General features: G+C 32.4%; 1 protein-coding gene and 1 non-coding gene across 2 annotated transcripts in view; both read left to right on the top strand.

The window, feature by feature from the left end:
• LOC105762010 (cytochrome P450 81E8-like) overlaps positions 1 to 21,257 on the top strand; it is a 57,610-nt gene that overhangs the window by 586 nt on the left and 35,767 nt on the right. The window lies entirely within an intron of this gene.
• LOC128035709 (small nucleolar RNA R71) lies at positions 14,048 to 14,153 on the top strand. Its single transcript, XR_008192260.1, has one exon. It is a non-coding gene; the product is annotated as a small nucleolar RNA R71 (small nucleolar RNA).

The raw sequence follows: 21,257 nt of genomic DNA, 5'->3' as shown, positions 1-21,257 counted from the left end.
GGTTACCATAAGATAATGTCACATCCCAAAAATTAGGGGTTAGTAAAATTGGGATAGTGAATCGAGAGAGAGTGGTCATGCCCATATTTTTGAGATTTTTGATGTTTTTGTTGTTTTTTTTAAAAGAATGAGTTACTGGTTTGTTGGTTAAGTGTTAGTGAAACTATCATTGAAACCCAAGTTTAAATTCCTTCCCTCGCACCATTTTTATTATTTTGTAAATTTTGACTCAAACATGTAACATCCTAAATTTTTGGTTTAGATCTGGTAAAATCATTTCAAGGATGAGCTATTGGCTTAGTGGTTAAGAGAAAATAATGAAGCAATGCAAATAAATCAAGGTCCCAAGTTTGAATCCTTTCCCTTGCAAAATAGCTTAATTTTTGCTAATAGTTATCCTTCTCCTTGTTTTGTGTCGCCTAAGCCTTGAACCCTAGGTATAAATACATATTTTTCTTGTATTTTACAGCCTTGAAGTAAAGTTTTCCCGACCCTGGTCGTTCAGCCTCTTCCTCTCCACTTTTCTTTTCAATTTTCTTTGTTTCATCCTTTGTGTGTCGCCGCCCAACCCACCAAGATTCACCATCAATTTTTATTCTTTTTGTAATGACTTCTTTCACCATTCACCCCTTCTTCTTGCTTCCATTTTTCCTTATTTTTCCAGCCATAAATTTGAAATATTTTACGTCCAAGAACGATCCCCATCGTTGCCTAAGAATTGCCATAGCTGCCCATCTCTTTTAGCTTGTGTCAGTGCCTCTTTTCTTTAAATTTCTTGATGAATCATTAAAGGGAATACCCAATTTTCTAGATTTGGAATTGGGGGAAATTTTAATGATTTTATGATTATTTTCCAACCTTTAATAGTGTTTTCAATTGGCTTTTTAAAACAGCCTCGATCTGCCACCATTAGTGGTGGGGTGCCGCGCCTAGAGGCACCAAAAGGGGCTGCCATTTTCTTTAATTTTCCCCATATTTTTCCAAAAAAAATTTGGTCCCAAGAACCCTTCATAATCATCATTTAATCATATTTTCCTTGTAACACCCCAAACCCAGCCTAGACGTTATGGCCGAATCTGGCGATACCACATGGAAAGGGATTTGAAGACAAGATTGTCGAGTTTAAAAACTGTTACAGTAAGTTAGCTTTTATTTAGTTCGAAAAAACTAGTTGATTTGCTTTAAAACTTGTCTCTTAGTGAAAGCTTTTGTAACCAATTAATTTAGGGAAAATCGTTTCTATTTACGAAAAACCTTAGTTTTTAGAAAAAACCGTGTTTTGAGGAGTTGCAATTTAAAAAATAAATCCATAAAAAATAGTATAAAGTCCCAAATTTAAAGCCAACCAATCAATAGTCCAGAAGATACATCAAAAACCCCAAATAAGTAACAAATTCTAGGCATTAATGGAAAAAAATCTAAAATTTACGTGTGGCCACCGTCGAGTCCTCCTCTACACCGACCCGTCAAGTCTGGGGATTACCTGTACAGATTAAACAGAGAAAGGGTGACTTTTCGTAAACTTAGTGTGTAATCTCCACAGAAAGCATTCATACAGATAATCAAAAAAATTTAGTTAGATACAGTCTGGGGCCCGTGCCTATCACAGAATCAGTTTGGGCCTTAACCCATTCGAGATCTGATCTCAGAATACATTAGGGCCTTGGCCGGATCGATATAGAATGCGAATCTGATGAAATCGAATCCTGCCCACCAGCCTCTACACACCATCTCCGTCCAACCCTACACACCATGTAGGGATTAAATCAACCCACCCATCCCTACACACCATGCTGTGCCAAAATGCGGCACATAATCAGAAGGTTGCAGCTGAGCTGCCAGATACCAAGCTTAATAGCCTTTCAGACACTTCCTTCAAATATAATCAACCCACCCCAATGCAATGCAACATACAAAATATGTCATGCCATTAGCAATTAATCGTACATACATTCAGATATCATAAGTTATTCTCGGTATAGAAATGAGACAGACAGATCACACATATAGGGGTCTAAGTAAAGCTTACCGACCTTATAGTAGGTCCACAGTCGACTTGGTTGACCCGTGCAACCTTACAAAACTTTTCAGAAAAATGGGCTCACACGCCTATGTGGCCCGCTCGGCCCAAATTGGCCTTGGCCACGTGATTCATTTTTAATGTAACCTGTGCTAGTTAATTATTCATATATGTTTTCACTATTTACTTATATGTTCCTTCAAAGTTGTCTACTTGAGTCATTGTTGCTAAATTATTTATATCTTGAGCTACAGAATTTTGAATTAAGATTTGCTTGATGTATTTGAAACTAGACCCAAATATCTTTCTACCATAAAATTTTTAGAATTTTTGGTTCAGCCAATAAGTACAGTAAAATCTTCAAACATACTTCTATTCTGCTGTCTGACAGCTTCGTCCCTTCTGACAGCCAATAAGAATAGACAACATAATTTTTTTGGAAAAGAGAGTCAAAATTCGGTTATGGGAAAAAATAAAATAAAATCCCGGTAACCCCCAAAATCTCTTAATCTTCTCCCCTAATTCCCACTACACATCCACTACACAAAATCCCCCTATCACACAACTCTATCCCGAAATCTGAGCAAAAAAAAAAATACTCTTGCCTGTATAGGGATTCAAACACAAGACCTCCACCATAATAACACACCATTTAACCACCAAACCAACAGGTCCATTCTGATGTAATTTACCCAACAATCAAATAAAAGTCTACTGAATAAGAGTAAGGCCTAATTCATTTAAAATACCAAAAATTGCCCAAGTGAAGGCTCAAACTTGGGACCTCCCAAATACTCCCAGAACACATAACCACTAGATCTGACAGATATTTGTGTCATATTTTCACAATAACGAAATTAGAAATTTTGGGGCATTACATTTCTTAGGGAAATTTAATATTGATCATTCGACGATTCATAACTGACAATTAAAGAAGCGTAAGTGTGGTAGTTTGTAAGCTAGTGCATAGTTTAAACTTCATTGTTGGGAAAATTGATAATTTATTGGATTAAATAATTTTATGATTATATAGCTAATTTTTTAAAGTATTTAATGGTGTTAGGTGCGAACCCAAACTCCCCAAATCAATAGTGAAGTTGTTAGACATTCATGCGTACACTTTGCATCAAACCAATGTAAGAGACCTAGTTAGTTTGGATCTGAAAAATTGTTATAAATATGTTGTTTGATTTGAACCCATAAAGAGGGTTTTTTAGGACTGATTAAAAGCTTTATTAATTTGATAAAATATTTATTTTTAATTTAGGCTCAATTAAGGTCTTAAGGAGAAACTGCAGGTTTCATTAGTGTGCTACAATAGTGCAGAAAAAAGGTGTGGGTCCTAATCTGTTAAACTTGAATGCTTTAATAATATTTTCTATGATCTAAATGTGGATTAAGGTTTCTGTTCGGGCTTAGTTAATTGACTAAATGAATTTGTTAAAGTGGCTAAATCAAGTATGCTACTAGCCTTGACTGAATGGCATGTTTGCAAGATTGTTTGGTTGACTGAATAGTTAATTGTTTGATATTGATATGAAAGATTTGTTGATATGATGTGTGATTGATTGTATGTATAGCATGTTTTATTTTTGAAATAGATGTTGAATTCCCGAAATCTTGTTAGGTAAAATGCCATGAAAAGTATTGAATGGAAAAGCTGTTATACATGCACTAGAAATATTTTCCCATAGTGTCAATGATTGGTGATAAGATTAAATGTCACTGTATTGATGGTGAAACTAAACGATTGATATGTGAATGTTATAATGATGGCATGTAATCTATGCTACTGAAAGAATACGAATGAAACTTGCATTTGATTGAAATATTGTATGACATATCGCATGTGTATGGGGTGGGATATTATGGTTGATGGAGGAGTTTTGGAGTTCTAGCGGCATATTAAGTTGGCATTTATATGTAGTTAGTGCAGTGCACCAAGAGTACAGTGGAGATTTGTGATTTTATCGCATTATATGTTTTATGGTAGAATATTTGCATTATGTTTATATGGTGGTTTAACCACATCAAGCTTTGCTCTCACTGTTTGGAGTTGGGCAGATGAGTTTTGGGGAACTCGTGGTGTGTAGCGGATGGTTGGGGTAGGAATTCATTCTTGCATCATGACATGTCCATAACTTATTTTATTATTGATATGGTTGCTATGAATATGTTACCTAGATGTTTTGTGTGATTGATCTTAAACGATTGTTGACTGTGCATATTAATTAGACTCACATTGAGCTAGTTAGCTCGCCCTATTACTTCAAACCTCTCAGGTAATGAATGAGACTAGGATTGAACATGGGATGCATATGTACAACGGACTTCGAACTTCAAACTTCGATTTTATTTTATTATATTACATTATATTTAAAGTTCCTTAAATTTATTTGTTTTTTGGACTGTAAAGCTATTTGAATTGTGCTTTAGGTTATTTTTATTTCTGGGGGATTTTCATGCATGCATAACTTCATACTTTAAATTGATATATAGGATTATTCTAAAATTGGACTGAGCATGTTACTTGGCTTAATAAAAAATTGGATTTTAATTTTTTTCCACTACAACTAAACCTAATAGGGTTTTTCCAAAAGTAATGTCAAGCAATGTGTTTTCTTAAAATCACATAAATGTTATTAACTTGACTTAATAAAAGTTGAACTTATTAAATGAATGTTTTCCAAAATAACAAAGGTAGTCACGATTTTATTTAAAAGAGAGTGCATTTGAGGTTTTCATCCAATGATATGGTAGATTTGTAGTTTAGGTGTCCCATGTGACTTTCACGATTCGACCATAACGTTTAAGCCGGGTTTGGGAGGTTACATATAAAATAGGATCACATTAGGAGAACAAATATTATCCCAAACAGATCAAAGATATCATATGAGGGTAACACACTTATGACAAGGTCATTGGACGAGCTTTTATAATTGTATGTCATTGGGGAGAGCTCAGTCACAATACTATACTGGAATGACTTCATGAATAAATGATTTTATAATTAATAGGCAAAAAGCCACAATTTAATTATAAATCATTTGAGCTTCAACTACATATGTTCAATCACTCCATCTGCTAGCTTGTTCAAACCAGAAACAAAATTACAAGTTTGAATAGAAATGAATAGAATGAATAGGAAAAGAGAAATGGAAAACATTCAGGAATGATTATGGTTTTCTCCAAAATGGAAAAATAGAATCATCTGGAAATGAATGTAGGTCTCTAAAAAAGGAATTGGAAATGGTCAATTTGCAATTCTATATGGATTACTTAAAAATGATTGGAAGAATAAGTTTCTACTTTTGAGCTATTTTGAAGCCCAAAAATGAAAAAAAAACCATTCGGTTACATTGAACATGTTAAGTTACGAAATATTGAACATATTTTCTCGACAATTTACTAGGGCTAAATTTGTTAAAAATTTTATCTGGAGTAAAATTATCAAAATTTTACTAGGGGTAAAATGGGGATGAGAAAATTGTTTAATATAAAATATTAAAGTTTATTTTGGGAAATAGAAACGCCAAATTAGGTTGGATCACATTACAAAGTACTGGGTCAAAAAGCCTAAAAAGTACTCGCAATTAGACCCGATGAATGAGAGGCCCCAATCCCTATCATAATACATATGAGGGGAAGCACACCCTATTTGCCCCACTCTCTCTCCTAGTTAGACTAGGAAGTTGTTTTTCTATTTTAAATAAACTTCTACAATTCAACAAGGATTCTACCTTCTCTCCCTATAAGTAGATTGCATCGGTAAAACTATTCACATAACTTGGAGAGGTTGTTACTATGCAAAAAATTAGAGAGAATTTATTCTCAACTATTAAATATATTTTTTCAGAATAACATTTCTATCGGTTTCTATTAAAGAAGAGAGAATTTTCATTTTCACCCCAAAAAGAGAAGAAAACATTTTCTAGTTCTTTCTTTTGATTCAATTGTTTTGAGCCCACACTCGACACAGTTCATGGTATGAGAATAGTAGAGAAGATCATTTGGTTGAAAGCTGGAAAACATCAAGGATCCGCTTATTCGAAAACACAAGTACAATTTCGGTCTAAGGTTTATTGCTATAAATAACACAAAATGGGTCTATTTTCAAAATTTTAATTTTTGACTTTGCAAGAATACCGTTTTCAAACTGGATTTTTTTCAACAGTTGTTGGGGATTAAATTGATTACTGCATAATATTTCTCCCTAATTAATCCCTCACTATGGGCATCACAAACATATTTGAACCCTTCTATTTTTCCATCAATCTTTATGATTAACTCATTTCACTTAACATCGATAGTCGATTTAGAAGTGGCCAGAAATGGCTTTCCCAATAGAATGAGGATTTCTCGTTCATCATCAAAGTCAAGGACTACAAAGTCGACAGGATTTATGAATCCATGTACCTTGACCAATACATCCTCGAGTACACCATTTTTAAGATCCTTAAGTCTGAGTTTTCGATAGATCGACAAGGGCATCAATGTAACAACCCGAATTTGGGGTAGTTCAGAATAGTGGTTTCGGGACCACAAATTCGACAAGAAAAAAAAATATTTTCATTATATTTTTATGGTCTATGATTTCGCAAAATGATTTTGTGAAAATTTTGTTCGAAAATTTTGACGTTTGGGCACTCAATTTAGTCAAAAGGACTAAATTGTAAAAAGTGCAAAAGTTGAGTTTTATATCTTAGATGTGTCCAATTGTTATGAAATTTTAAATTGGAGGTCTTTATATGGTAATTAAACCATTGGTTAAGTTGGTGAACAAAGATAGGTATGGTTAGGCATGTTTCCAAAGTTTTTCATTAAGGGCATTTTGGTCACTTAGTTATTAAAATGAATTAAAAACAAAATTAAAAGCCAATTTTTGTCCATCTTCAACCCCTAGGCCAAAAATTGCATGGAGAAACCATGGATAGGGTTTTCAAGCTTCCAAGCTCGATTGTAAGTCCGTTCTATCCCCGTTTTTAATGATTTTTACGTTTTTGAAATCCTCGTAACAAGATTTTCCTATTTTTACATTTTTTTGAACTAGGGTTTGTGTTTAAATATTTACCCATGAATTATATGCATGTATTTTGATGTTTTATGGAAGAATATGAATGTTTGGAGTGTGATAAACGATTTGTACTAAGTAATTTTCGATGAAAATGCATAAAAGGATTAATTTGTAAAAGTTATAAAATATATCACAAGTGTGTGAATAAGTGAGTATTGTGGACTGTTATAGTTGTGAAAATGGTTCAGCTAGGCCTAAAATGCAAGGAAATTGAATAAATATTATTTTACGAGCCTAGGGGCAGAATTGTAATTTTGTGAAACTTTAGGGGAAAAATATAAATTTGCCAAAGTATGATTTTTGGACTCGAATGAATAGTGTGAATGTTATATAAGTTAAATGTATTGTTATAAATCAAGAAAGACGAGAAATTGAAATTGATTAATAAAAAGAAAAGTGAGAAAAAGTGAAAAATTCCCGAATGAACCTTTGGAATAAAAAGGGATACGAATGAAGTGACAGAAATGATCACATGTGTAGCACAGATTGTGTGTAGGCCACCAAGTAAAAGTGAAAGTGATGGTCACGTGTGTAGTACTATGTGCAGGCTACTACGTGTACAGGAATGATAGGTCACATGTGTAGTACTATGTGCAGGCTACTATGCGTACCAGATAGTTTCGATCACGTGTGTACTACTATGTGTAGGCTACTACGTGTTTCGGATGGTAATGGTCACATGTATAGTACTATGTGCAGGCTACTATGTGAACCGAACATCATTAATTAGTAAGGTGGTTGCTATGTGCTGATTCCACCAGACATCATTGATTAATAAGGTGGTTGCTATGTACTGAATCCACCGAGTATCTGTTACTATTCTGAAGTATTCATCGGGAAATTGAGTAAGTGTAATTGAATAATGAATATAGGTGTGGAATTGAATTGAATATCGACTTAGAAATGGAAAAGTGAATTTTGAATTGAATTGTGATTGAAAGTTAAAAAGTGAAATTATGAAAGAGTACATTTAGCAATAAAATAGTTTAGACAGGAACAATTGTGTGACTTTGAAAAATCACCAAAAATGGTGGAGATTGAAAAAGAGTTATATATTTTGAGATATTTGAATTTAAGTTAGACAGAGTTAGAATGAATTCAGAATCCCTTGTTCTGACTTTGGAAAATTATAAAAAATTGTAGAAAAATAATTATTGGATAAAGTTTATATGTTTAGAATTCTAAATGAATCTATTTTCAATAGTAACAAATGGAAACAATATATGAATTCTGTACAATGACATAATTAATTTTTAGTGAAGAGAGGTCAGAACTGTCGAGTAGTGAAATAGGGGAAACTTTAAAGAATAAACTATACTATTTGGCTAAATGAAAAATTCTAAAAATTTTATGATAGGAAGATATGTGAATCTTATTTTGGAGAAAATTTACAGATATTAATTTGGAGTTCTGTAGCTCCGGGTAAAAATAATTTAGTGACTCTGACTCGAATAGACAGCTTTGAATATACATGTGAGTGAATAGTGAAATTGTAGTTAATGTTGTTTAAGTGTGTTATACACATTAAGGATGTGGAATGGAGAGGAGGAGGAGGAAAATTGGAAGAACATATGAATTATTTGTGTATAATTGGCCATATGCTCGATTATAATCGATAAACGATTGAAAAGAAATGATGTTTATAATTGTGCATTATTAGTTATAGTTAAAGTTCATGTGAGAAAATAAAGTTTCATAGTATGTGTATGTGGTATACTTGGTATATGATTTGGTATGTAGCAATGTCAGAAATGGTTTACGAATTAACTCATGTTGATAAGTTTGATACATAAATAAATGTGGTGCTTATCCATGCTTATAATGCTTATACTATATGTTTATTTGGCTAGCATGTTTGGTGTGTATGCTTAGGCTTTTGCCAAGTTGTGGCTGGATTACACATTAAATTTATAATGCATTGAGATGGTAAATGTCTAGATGGAAATATGCTTGTGATCATAAAAGGGTGGTAAGGTTTAAAGTTTGTAATCTTTATCAAAATGGTTTATCATGTGGTTAGTCTTCAAAAAGACTAGCTTGCGATTATGGTTTAGTGTAATGTTTATATCTTGTGTGATATGCATAGGAAACGATAGTGGAAATGAAATGAAATACTAGGTTCATTCTTGAAGTGTAAAATGATGCAAAAATGGGACATTAAGTTAAACGATAAATATGTATTAGTATTGAACTTAATGAAATTGAATTGTACGTGAATTAAATGGAAATTGCAAATGATATGATTTGAATTAAATGTATTATTGTGGTACTGAAATGTATATTGGATTGAGAAATTGAATTGAATCATGAACATGAGAATCGTGAATTAAATGAAATGGAAATGAAGTATTGAATTGCATGAGTATGTATTGGGTCTCAAAAGCCGTATTTGTTACAAATATAGTATTTTGAAGTTATAACGTGAAGATTTATAAAAGCATGTTAAAAATTTGAAGAGTTTAAATTTGAATGAAATTTCATAACTCGGCTTAACATGTTTATAAGTGTATGTGTTCTGGTAATGCCTCGTACCCTATTCCGGCGTCGAATACGGGTAAGGGGTGTTACAATGTGACATCGCCAGATTCGGTCATAACATTTAAACCAGATTTGGGGTGTTACAATCAAATTTATGCTAGCCCTTAAATCGCAAAAGCCTTTACAAAAGTGTCAGTCCCCTATCTCGATTGGAACTGTAAAGCTACCCGGATCTTTTAATTTTGGGGGTATCTTTGTAGCAATTAATGTGTTACACGTAGCATCGATGTCAATTTTCTTGTCTTTTTTAATTTTCCTATGTCGTTTCATGGTTTCCTTTAAATATTTGGCATGTTTTGGAATTTTATCGATAAGGTATAGCAATGGAAAATTAACATTGAGAGATTTAAATAAATTCAGAAAAATTATAAAATCTACCTTGTAACACCCCTAATCCATCTCCATCACTGGATTAGGGTTACGGGAAGCTACAACAAATAACTAAACAAACATATGAAATTTCAATTTAAAATTTTTTTAAAATACAATCAGCAATAATTTCATTCAATAAACCTGTCATTCAATCATAAACTAAGCTTAATTCGAGCCTACGAGACCTTATAAATGATTTAGAAACAATCAAGGATTAAATTGAATAAAAATATGAAAACAACGTAAAAACTGAAAACAAAGGTCACATGGTTGTGTGAAAAAGACTAGCCCGTGTGGCCTCAGACACAACCGAGTGACAAATCCACAAACCTGTGTCCCTAGACAGTGTTTAAATTAAAAAGGGTCATACGATCGTGTTTTCGGGCCGTGTGCAACTCAAAATAGGGTCACACGACCGTGTAAGATTCAAAATAGGGTCATATGGCCGTGTCGCCAGGCCATGTAACACATTGAACCCATGTGGAAAATCCTGCACCTAAAATCAATAAGATACACATCCATGTGTAGCACACGACCATGTGATAGCCCGTGTCTCAGGTCATGTGCAACCAAATGACTTTATTTTCAAGCTAAAACAACCACCATTACTTAGACACCAAGCCGTACCATTTCCAACCAAATTCAACTATTCAAAAGCACATATAAACACATAAAGCATACCAAAATCATACAACCTATGTGCCTAACAAATGTGCCCTCATTGGCATCACAATTTATGCATATACAAGTAATTTAACTAAAGATACAATTATCATATGTAACCGATACCATCATCAATATGGTTCCAAATATCAATTACCAAAGTCACTCATTCATGCTACTTACCAAAGACAAATATGCTAATTTCCAACACCACAAATTACAAATAATAAATGACCATTTCACAAACCATTCATAACTAAGATATCAAGACCAAAACATGCCTATCATTCCAATGGACAAAACACATTTCAACCAAAAAGATTAACATGAAACACAAACTTTCATCATTTACAAGCATCCACTTATTTACAATTTCAACTAAAACAATTAAAGCTACCGAATAAAGTCTGGATAGTGTGAGTTCTAAAGTTGATCCCTTAGACTAGTTTCTCAAAACGTAACTACAAAAAACAAGAACAAAATGAGCAAGCTTAAGAAGATTAGTAGGCCTATAGCTAAACTTCACATTAACTTACCTCAATTAGTAATTGAATACAAAAAAAAAAAACTTAATTAACTTAACCTTGACAACCATTTATAGAATCATCAAACATTAGTGCTTAAACATTTCATCATATGCTTGATCTCCACAAGGGTTCAACTAAACCAATTCATACACATAATCATGTAAACTTTTCATCACATCAATACCATAATAAAATATGCTAATATGTTCATACTTGACACATCAATGTAATAAATATAATCCAATCTCATCAAATAGTTCTAGTCTTAGTCATACAATTTCATAGCTCGGTGAACTACTACAACAAGACTCGGATATTCGGGTTCCCCAAAACACACAAGAGAGCATCAAAATGCTAATAGAGGCAATGAAGTGCAATGCCATACAAGTGGGCGTACAAACCTTATTTGCATGCCAATTATATCCTAATCATTTACTATGTTCGAACAAGCATTTTAACTGAATTCATTACATTAACAAATCGGAGACACTTCCATAATGTTCGTAGACATACTATAAATTCATTAAGTTCATTTCCAAATTCATATAATTCATATTTTCCAACCATTTTACACTTTCAAATAAGTATACATTCATTTTATACTTAATTATAAACAATTATAATCAAAATTTCAATACCAAATTTTCATCAACATTTCAATTTAAACTAATTCAAACTACATAGATTATAAACATATATACTTGTTCATCTATACTATGAACTTATCTAGATTATGCTTTTGGTCGACTCGTAGGGACTAATCTGCAATTTTCCCTTTTCCCCGATTATCTTCCCTACGATTCAATTCTTGGTCTATATAATGATTAAATTTAATTTATTAAATTCAAAAATTTATCAACTCATTTATATATATATGTGACCCTTAAGTTTTTTATTTTTACAAATTTTCACTAAACTTTTACTTTTTATTCAATTTAGTCCTTAACATCAAAACTATTTAAAATTTTCACTTTTAACCCTTAATAATTACAACAAAATTTAAACATCCAATTTATTCAAAATTAACATACTAAATTTTTACATAATTTCAAATTAGTCCCTAGGTTTAAAACTAATGTAAATTCCTTTACAAAATAGTCCTAAACAACAACCAAGATTATAAATCTTTCATCTAACATCAAGAAAAAAAATCAAATTCATCAATGGTAAATTCTAAAACCTTTAAAAATTTTACAATTTAGTCCTTAGGTTAGTTAGATTAAGCTACAATGATCTCAATAATAAAATTTATGAAAAACTGGTGAAAACTCATTTATATGCAAGAGAATTATTAAGGTCGAAGCCTCAAAGTCCTACAATGGTGTTTCTAACTTGATTTTTCAGTGGCCATTTCCACTAAGGAAGATGATAATATTTTCTTATCATTTTACTTAAGCTTTATTTATTAAATTACAAGTTTACCCTTTAATAAAACATACATTTTAACTAAATTTTACCCTTAAGTCAGTCCATTTTAAATTATTTTGGTCTAAATACCAAATAAGAACTCCCTATTTCACTAATAAAGCCATTTAATCATTATAATTTAATAGAGACTAGGTTTTACGTCTTTTACGATTTAGTCTTTTTCTTTAATTAACTAATTAAATAATAAAATTTTTGAACCGAACCTTCACATACCAAAATAGTAACTTTAATATTTACATGCTCAGTTAATAGAAATGAGGTCCCGATACCTCATTTTCTGAAACCACTTGAATTACAAGACAAACCATTAATACCTAGCTATTTATTCAACTAGTTAAAATTTATCAAATCAAAATTCAATATAAAATTATAGTTAACTTATATGAATTATATAATAATCATGATAGATTTACTCGTCGGATTTGTGGTCCTGAAACCACTATTGTCGACACCACTAAAAAATGGACTGTCATATACCTCGTCCTTCTTTTACTTGTCCTCTAATCGTGTCAGAAATGAAACCTTTGATGAGCTCTGGTTTGACCTTATTGGATCAATTTTCAATTCAACTACCTTCTCGATCAACTCGTAGAATTTAGCTTGCGCCACTTCCTTAGATTTATCGCCCTTTTTGAGAACCTCCCCATCTTTATGGATGGGCATGATTGACAACTTTAGTGACCTGCCTAATTACAATGCGATCACCATTGCTTGCTCTTTTCCATTTCTCTGAAGGTTTTTTCCATATTAATGAGGATATTTTAACCACTTTGTTTTTGAAACATTGTCATAAGCTTACTCATTTGGTCACAAAGGTTGTCAATCTGAAATTTGAGTAATCCACATGTAGTTTGGACTTGTTGAATGTCCATTTTCATGGTTTGCATCTCTCCCTCTAGTTGGTCAAATTTTGTTACCACATACAGTATTGTCATTACTTACAGTATGTTGTTGTAGCGGTAAAGGTTGTTAAGGAGGGTTTTGTCGATTTTGTGCTTGAATTACTACTCCTTGGTTACTTCCCTATTTAAAGTTTGAATGATCCTTCTAGCAAAGATTGCATGTGTTTGAGTATGAGTCTGAACCCCTATTGCCAATATAGCTCGTCCCTTCTAGTTGGTTTTCTGAATGTGGCTCTACTCTCGACGACTTGACAGGTGTCTCCAAACGGTTAAGTTTTTGAAGAATTTGTTGGAATCGAGCATCACTGCTCTATTCCTTTAGGATTTTACAATTGGTGACTTGGATTGGTACATGAATCTCTCTCTAGGCCACATGTAAGAATTCATAGCCATGTCTTTTATGATTTTATGAGCTTGTTCGTACGTATGTAACATGACAGATCCGCCACATGCTCCATCAAGGCTAAATTTGATGTGTTTATCAATGCCATTATAAAATATTTATACCTGGAGTCATGCTTGCAGTCTATGATGTGGGCACTTCCTTAACATCATCTTAAAACTCTCCCATGCCTCGTATAGAGATTCACCTTTGAGTTGTTTTAATTTTGTGATCTTTCATCGAAGCTGAATGATTCGACTAATTGGGAAAATCTTCTTATGAAATTTTTTCCCTTGAGATCATTCCATATGGTAATAAAACCCAATTCTAATGAGTCTAACCAATTAGTCGTATTATCAGATAATGAAAACGGGAACAACTGAAGGTATATAATGTTGTCGGATACTCCGTTGTATTTGAAGGTGTCCTATAGTTAAAGAAATCACTTCAAATGTTGGTTCAGGTCTTCAACCATGTTTCCCTTGAACAGTAATGTGTTTTGAATCATCTGGATTGTTGTCCTCTTTATCTAAACATTATTGGCATTAATCGTTGGTCGTTCAATGCTTCCTTGTACAACGTTTAAAGTAGGTAATATGTAATCACGCAACGTCCGCTGAGCCATTGGGACTTTTTCTTGATTATTTACTTGTGGTTCTCATGGCTATTCAAACAAAGGATTTTCCTGAGGAAAATTTATTACCGCATCTGGGTAAGGTGTTTGGTAGTTGCTCTGGATCTAGGTAAGGTTCAATCAGAGTGCTGGAGCTTCGGGTCATAAACGACCTAAAAGAAAATAAAAATTAAAAAAAAATTAAAAATCCTATCTATAGTTCCTAATGTTCCTACTTATCTTATTGATTCCAAAAATTTATTTTCAAAATTTATTGTCGAAACCTCCCCAATAACTGCGCCTACAACTTAAACACCTATAAACGTGTTATCATTTATAGAATAAATATAACACCAAAAAAATATAAGAATTGAGAATGGCAGGGTCTGCAAGTGCACGGGTCAAATTGTAATATAGTTGTACAATGAAACACCAGAAGTATTTCGAGGATTGTACCCAATAAAGGACGAAACAAATAATGAAAATAATTTTTACAATAATAAGTAGTAATAGTTAATTCTTATATTACGATGGATCATAAAGTAGATTAAAAGATTAAAAATAAATAACTAACAAAAAATAAATAAAGAAAGAAAAACAAATGAATTAAACCAATAAACAAATTAAGAAGATTAACTCGCTTCATTGTTTGCAAAAAACTTCGGATTGGGGTTCTAAAGTAGATTAGTCATCGGTTCATAAAATTATTACCTCCCACCTCTAATTAATTTAGTTGATTGGTTGATATTTGCTTCTCTCCCAACATCACATTCTCAACTAGGAAAAATTACGGTTTACTCAATTCAACTTCATCTTTCGATTTTATCTACCCTATAATAACTTATTAGGGTTCTTAAGCCTAACAGTTTAAGAACACATATTTTATATCAACCAATTCTATCTCGAGAAATCCCAAATCCTCCGTTAATCATATCCCCATCCATTTGTTAACCTCCCCTAAGAGATTTAGCCACTCATGTTATTCATAATCTCTACTTCAATTAAATAAACCATGTAAGAAACACGATTAATTTCAAGAAGAAAAAGATATTTAAATAATTGTTGATTGAGTATCAAATGGGGGACAGAGTAGCAAACTTGTTGATTGGAATAACGAAATAAAACAAGTGCAAAGAGGAATATAAATTAAATACTCTAATTAAGTAAACTAGTCCTTGAATCAAAACTAATTCAAGAAGAAAAACAAGAAAGTATCTAAAAGTCGAAAAGGAAATAATCTAAAACTAATTCTAAACTACGAGGGTTTTTTAAGGTGTCTAGGATGACTTGATTACATTCAACTCCTAATGTCGTATTTATAGAGGTGTTGGCAGCCCAAATTAGGTCTTCAGCACATCCTAGGTCTTTGTATAAGTATGATAGCACGGGAAAAAATAACCTCAGATTACTTGGGTAGGACATCGACGTGTGTCACGCCACACCAAGCTATGGCTTGACATGACACCCAATTTTTAGCCTTAGTATAACAGCCCGTTTTTAGTGAAATCCAAACAGCGGTTTTAGGACCACAAATTTGATTCAGAATGAAAAATTATTTTAATATCATTGTATGGTCTGCATTATGATAGGAATAACGTATGAAAATTTTGTTAAGAAAATTTTACCAATTTCATGTTTAATTAGGACGAAAGGACCAAATTGCATAAAGTGCAAAAGTTGAATTCCAGTAGCTAGAAGGATCAAATAGCTATGGAATTTAAAATTTGAGGTCCTTGTAAGGCAAATAGACCATTAAGAGAAGTTAGTAGATATTTATGATGATTCATCCATAGAAATTTAAGAAAAGAAAAGGACTAAATTGTAAATAGAAATAATTAAAGATGATAATAATCTAATATCATCTTATTTCATCATCTTCCCCAAAATTTTCTATGGAAACCCTGGATAGGAGAGAGAAATTCAAGCAAGCTTAATTGGGTAAGTCATCATGTCTTGGTTTTAGTAATTTTTACATTTCTGAGGTCGTAATAACTTAATATATTTATTTTGGGGATCAATTTGCAAAGTTATCAAATTATTAAAATTTTTCCATGGATGAGTATGCTAAAAATTTGAAATTTATGGTAGAAAATGAAAGGTTGTTGATAGATAAACAACTTTTGTAAAGGAAATTTCCATGAAATTGTGAATTAGGGACTAAATTGAAAAGATGTTAAATTTATGGAATTTTTTTATTTTTGTGAAATACATGAGCTATAAATGTTATATGTAAAAATCGACTAGGGTTGGAATAAGGACAAAATTGTATGAATTTCATTTTCTGAGCCTAGGGATGAAATTAGAATTAATCAAAAGTATATGGGAAAATGGTACTTTTGCCTAAAATGTGAATAAGATTGAATTGAATATGAATTGTATTAAATTGAGTTAAATTTACTCGTACAGATCCGTATAGACCTAGTACGAAATTGAATCGAGGAAAACAAAAAGTATCGGATTAGTAGATTTTCGTATACGAACAAGTGTCGAGGTAAGTTCATGTAACTAAATTGTGTACATTCATATGTATGAAGTAAATGTTGTATATGTGAATATTGAATTGCATAATTGTTATATCTATGAAATTAGTCATAAATCTGAAAATGCCCGTTAAGTATGAAATTTCGTTTGGATACATGAAAATCAATTGGATACAGGTCTCCCGTATTGGTTGTGGTCTTGCATATGTTGCAAACACACCATAGCTCGAAAGAGCATCCCGTTATTAGCTCTCATGAGTACCCCGTTATATGGTTCTTGCAAGCTTCCTGTTGTAGCTCTTCGAAGCGTCCCAATAGGTTGTGATCCTATATATGTGAACACACCTTAGCTCTTATGAGCATCCCAATATTTGGCTCTTCGTGAGCTTCCTGATATGGCTCACTTGAACTTCCCGATATATGGCTATCCGGACCTCCCCAATAAATGGCTCTTCGGAGCTACCCGTTATTGGCTCACATGAGCTCCTGAATATTTCTCTTTTGAGCTTCCCATTTTAGCTCGGATAAGCTTCCTGTTTATGTGCTTTTATAAGAACTCCTGAATATGATTTGACGAATTTACCGTATTGTACACTTTGTGTGTATTGCCCATGTATCCATCGATATTGTAAATGATTCAACGGGTAAAGTTTTCAATATGAAACGATATAAATTCAAGATGAATTACGATGAGAAATACTTGAAGTATAAAAATATGATATGTACTTGTTATTTTTATTGAATACTTGGAGTGATAAATACATGTATGTGGATATGGTATATTGATGAGCTCATCTATACTTCTTGGTATTTATACGGATTATGTAACTAACATGTTTGATAAGGATGAATGTGTGTTTAGGGTATTGGTTACATTGATTTGGATGTACTATGTATGTTATTTTAAAAGAATATGAATGGTAAGTTAATTCTCATTATATGAACTTACTAAGCATTAAATGCTTACTTAGTATTCTTTTCTCTGTTTTATAGTACTCGGAAGCCCGTAAAGGTTGGAACTTGGTCGGAGTCACATCGCACTATCCCTTGGACTTCTTGGTATATAAAGCAAGCTAAATTTTGGTATAATGGCATGTATACACTAAAATAGGTCAAATGATGAAATATTTTGGTTGTAACTAGCCATTGAAATGGCTAGTGTAAGGCATATTTTGATGTAATTATGTAAAGCCTTATCAAGTTTGATGTGTGATAAATTGGTGATATGATGGGAAGTATACAAACCTATTGATGAATGGTTTTGAATTAGCAAAATTGATCAAGTATGCCTATAAGAACAAATGTTTCTTTGGTAAGTTTAAATGCTTAAACATATGAGATAGTATGTCATGTATAAAACTTGGTATTGGCACTGATTTGAGGGCTATGAATTGGTTTGTGAATGTTCTTGGATGATGTTGTAGGTGAAAGGTAAATTGGATGAGAAAAGTGGTCTGAAAATGGCCTATTTTTCGTCCACTCGAGCGTGTGTGATACACAGCCATGCGCACAACCGTGTGGTTTGGTCGTGTGTCCCCTGCACCTAATTTTTGAAAATTAAATTATCCACATGGCCTAGCACACAGGCATGTGACTGGCTGTGTGACCCAAGTCAGAGAGTTACACGGGTAAAGACACGGGTTGAGACATGACCGTGTGCCTCACATCAAGTGCCCACACGGCCTGGGACACGAGCATGTTACTTGGCCATGTGAGTCACACGGCCTTACCACATGGGTGTGTGTCCCCTGTACCTAAGAAAAATTTTGAAATTTCGCAAAAAATTCCATGAGTTCCCGATTTAGTCCTAAATTGTTTCTAATGCATAAATAGGGTATCGAGGACCCATATAAGGGACATTATGATTGAATATGTTTGATTACGGATATGAATAGTAAATGATATGAAATAATTATAATTAATCTATAAACTTCGGTAATGTTTCGTAACCCTATTCCCGCAACGGATACGGGTTAGTGGTGTTACACCTTGTCGCTTGTTTGGTGCTTTGACGACTTGGGAAGCTTGTGCATCACTTGTCCCTTACTTTCACGTCAATTGGATCTTTATATCTTCATCCTACACAATCATTTAAACATATTAGCATAACCTAAGGCCCGTGTCAACCTATTGGGTCACAACACCTACAGAATGTGTTAAAAAACACTTATTTTATTAACTTCTAATCTTAAGGCCTAATTACCGAAAATGAAATATAAAATCTTAAATATCTTAGAAACCAAGCTCCTTAAGTGTGAAATTGACCTGAATTGACTACTACATTTGATGACAAGTAAACATTATACACTACAAATATTAACTCTGACCTGTCACACTTGCAGTAAAGCCATGATTTTTATATTGTATTTTAACTCTCGAGTGTTGATCTTCATATCTCTCTCTCTATTCATTCGTGAGGATGAATAGAGGGAGAAACAGTAAGCTATAGAACTTAAAATCCAGTTAGAGGCATGGTGATTGTAAGTAGAAATTTGAATTTCAATGAACATGCAACATAGAATTCGAAAACAAATGAAGAACATGTCAAGTAGAGTGCAAAAGATTTGACCTCTCAACAACAAGATTTCATTCTTGATGATGAAATCACTAATCATGATCTAGTAAGAGGACCAAAAAACATACTAACATTTATCAAATGTCAAATGTTGCTATACTTGAGCCTGCTAACTTTGAAGAAGCCTTCAAATTTTCAAGATGGAGAGATGCCATGAAAAAAAAGATTCTTATGATTGAAAAGAATTGAACTTGGATGCTAGTAGATAAACCTAGCAACAAGAACATTTTTGGAGCCAAATGGATTTACAGAACCAAGTTGAATCCTGATGGCTTAATAAAAAAAATTCAAGGCCAAATTAGTTTATAAGGCCTACTCTCAATAGTATTAGCTAGGTATTCTAGAATTGATGATCATTTGCTAAGTTTGGTACTCAAGAAGAGTCTTAGTGAGGATACATTGTATGCCAAAACTAATGACAACAATGACTTTTTGGTTCTCTCTCTATATGTGGATAACTTACTAGTGATAGGGTGTAACAACCCAATTTTTTAGTGGTGTCAAAAAAAGCAATTTTGGAACCCCATTTTCGTAAATCAGATTTATAAATATTAAATTATAATATACTAAGTTGGTATAAAAGTTTATTAAATTTTATTTCGGTAATTTTATTAATTCATTGTTAATTTAGGTATAGGGACTAAATTGTAAAAGTCTAATCGTTATAGGTTTTTAATTCGACAAAGACTTAGGGATTTCAAATGCAATTGTCCAAAGGTTTAAAATGGTAATTAAACAAATTTTAAATAGGATTTAGTGGATGATGACACAATCAACTTAACCTTAATTAAGCTTAAAATTTTGGTTTAATTAATTAAGTTAGTAAGGTTAATTAAGTTAATTAAAGCTTAATACATGTATAAATATCAAACTTTAGTGGAAGATTGTCATCGTCCTTAAGTTCCTACCGTCCAAAACTAAGAAAAGCAAAAGGGAGAAGGGTTTCAAAGCTTTAAAATTTTGATATGTAATTTTAAGGTAATTTCAAGTATTTTTCTTGTAATTTTTATGTTTTGGAGGTCATGGGAGCTTGATTTAGCTAGTCCAAAATGTTAAAGTTTATGATTATTGATTGCTTATATGCCTTGTAAATGATATAAATGAAATATGTACAGGATTTGATATTGAAATTTATACGAAAATAATTCCCGAGTGATGTTAGTTAAAGATTAGGATACGTATGACATGTCATTAGGGTTATACATGTATTTTGTAACACCTCCATACCCAACCTGATCACTGGGTCAAGGTACGAGGATGACACATTTGTTGCCGAATAAACTACAGAAATTTCAGATTGATTTATCCTATTTGATTATTGAAGACCATTTTTCTCATTTTAGAAATAATTAAATTTATGAAATAAACATTTATGAGATAAAGGAGCTCATTAACGCATGATATTCAATTAAAGATAACAAAGTTTATAAATTAATACAATTTTTAAGTTTTACAAATAAGTCCATTGGAGGACTTGCCTTTGTCTAAAGTAGTTTACCCACTTTATGTATAGCTCTTATTTATTTCTAATTTGTGCCAATTAATTTAATTCTTCATAAACTTTTAGCCAAGATTCTAAAATCACATCAATTAACAATTATTTACTTATTATTTTATCAATTCGTTTTAACATTCTCAAATGTATTAATCATTCCATCACTTGCAACCATTTCGTGACATTTC

Source organism: Gossypium raimondii, chromosome 12 (assembly GCF_025698545.1).
Source record: "Gossypium raimondii isolate GPD5lz chromosome 12, ASM2569854v1, whole genome shotgun sequence".
NCBI classification, from domain to species: domain Eukaryota; kingdom Viridiplantae; phylum Streptophyta; class Magnoliopsida; order Malvales; family Malvaceae; genus Gossypium; species Gossypium raimondii.
This window is presented reverse-complemented; position numbering and strand designations above follow the sequence as displayed.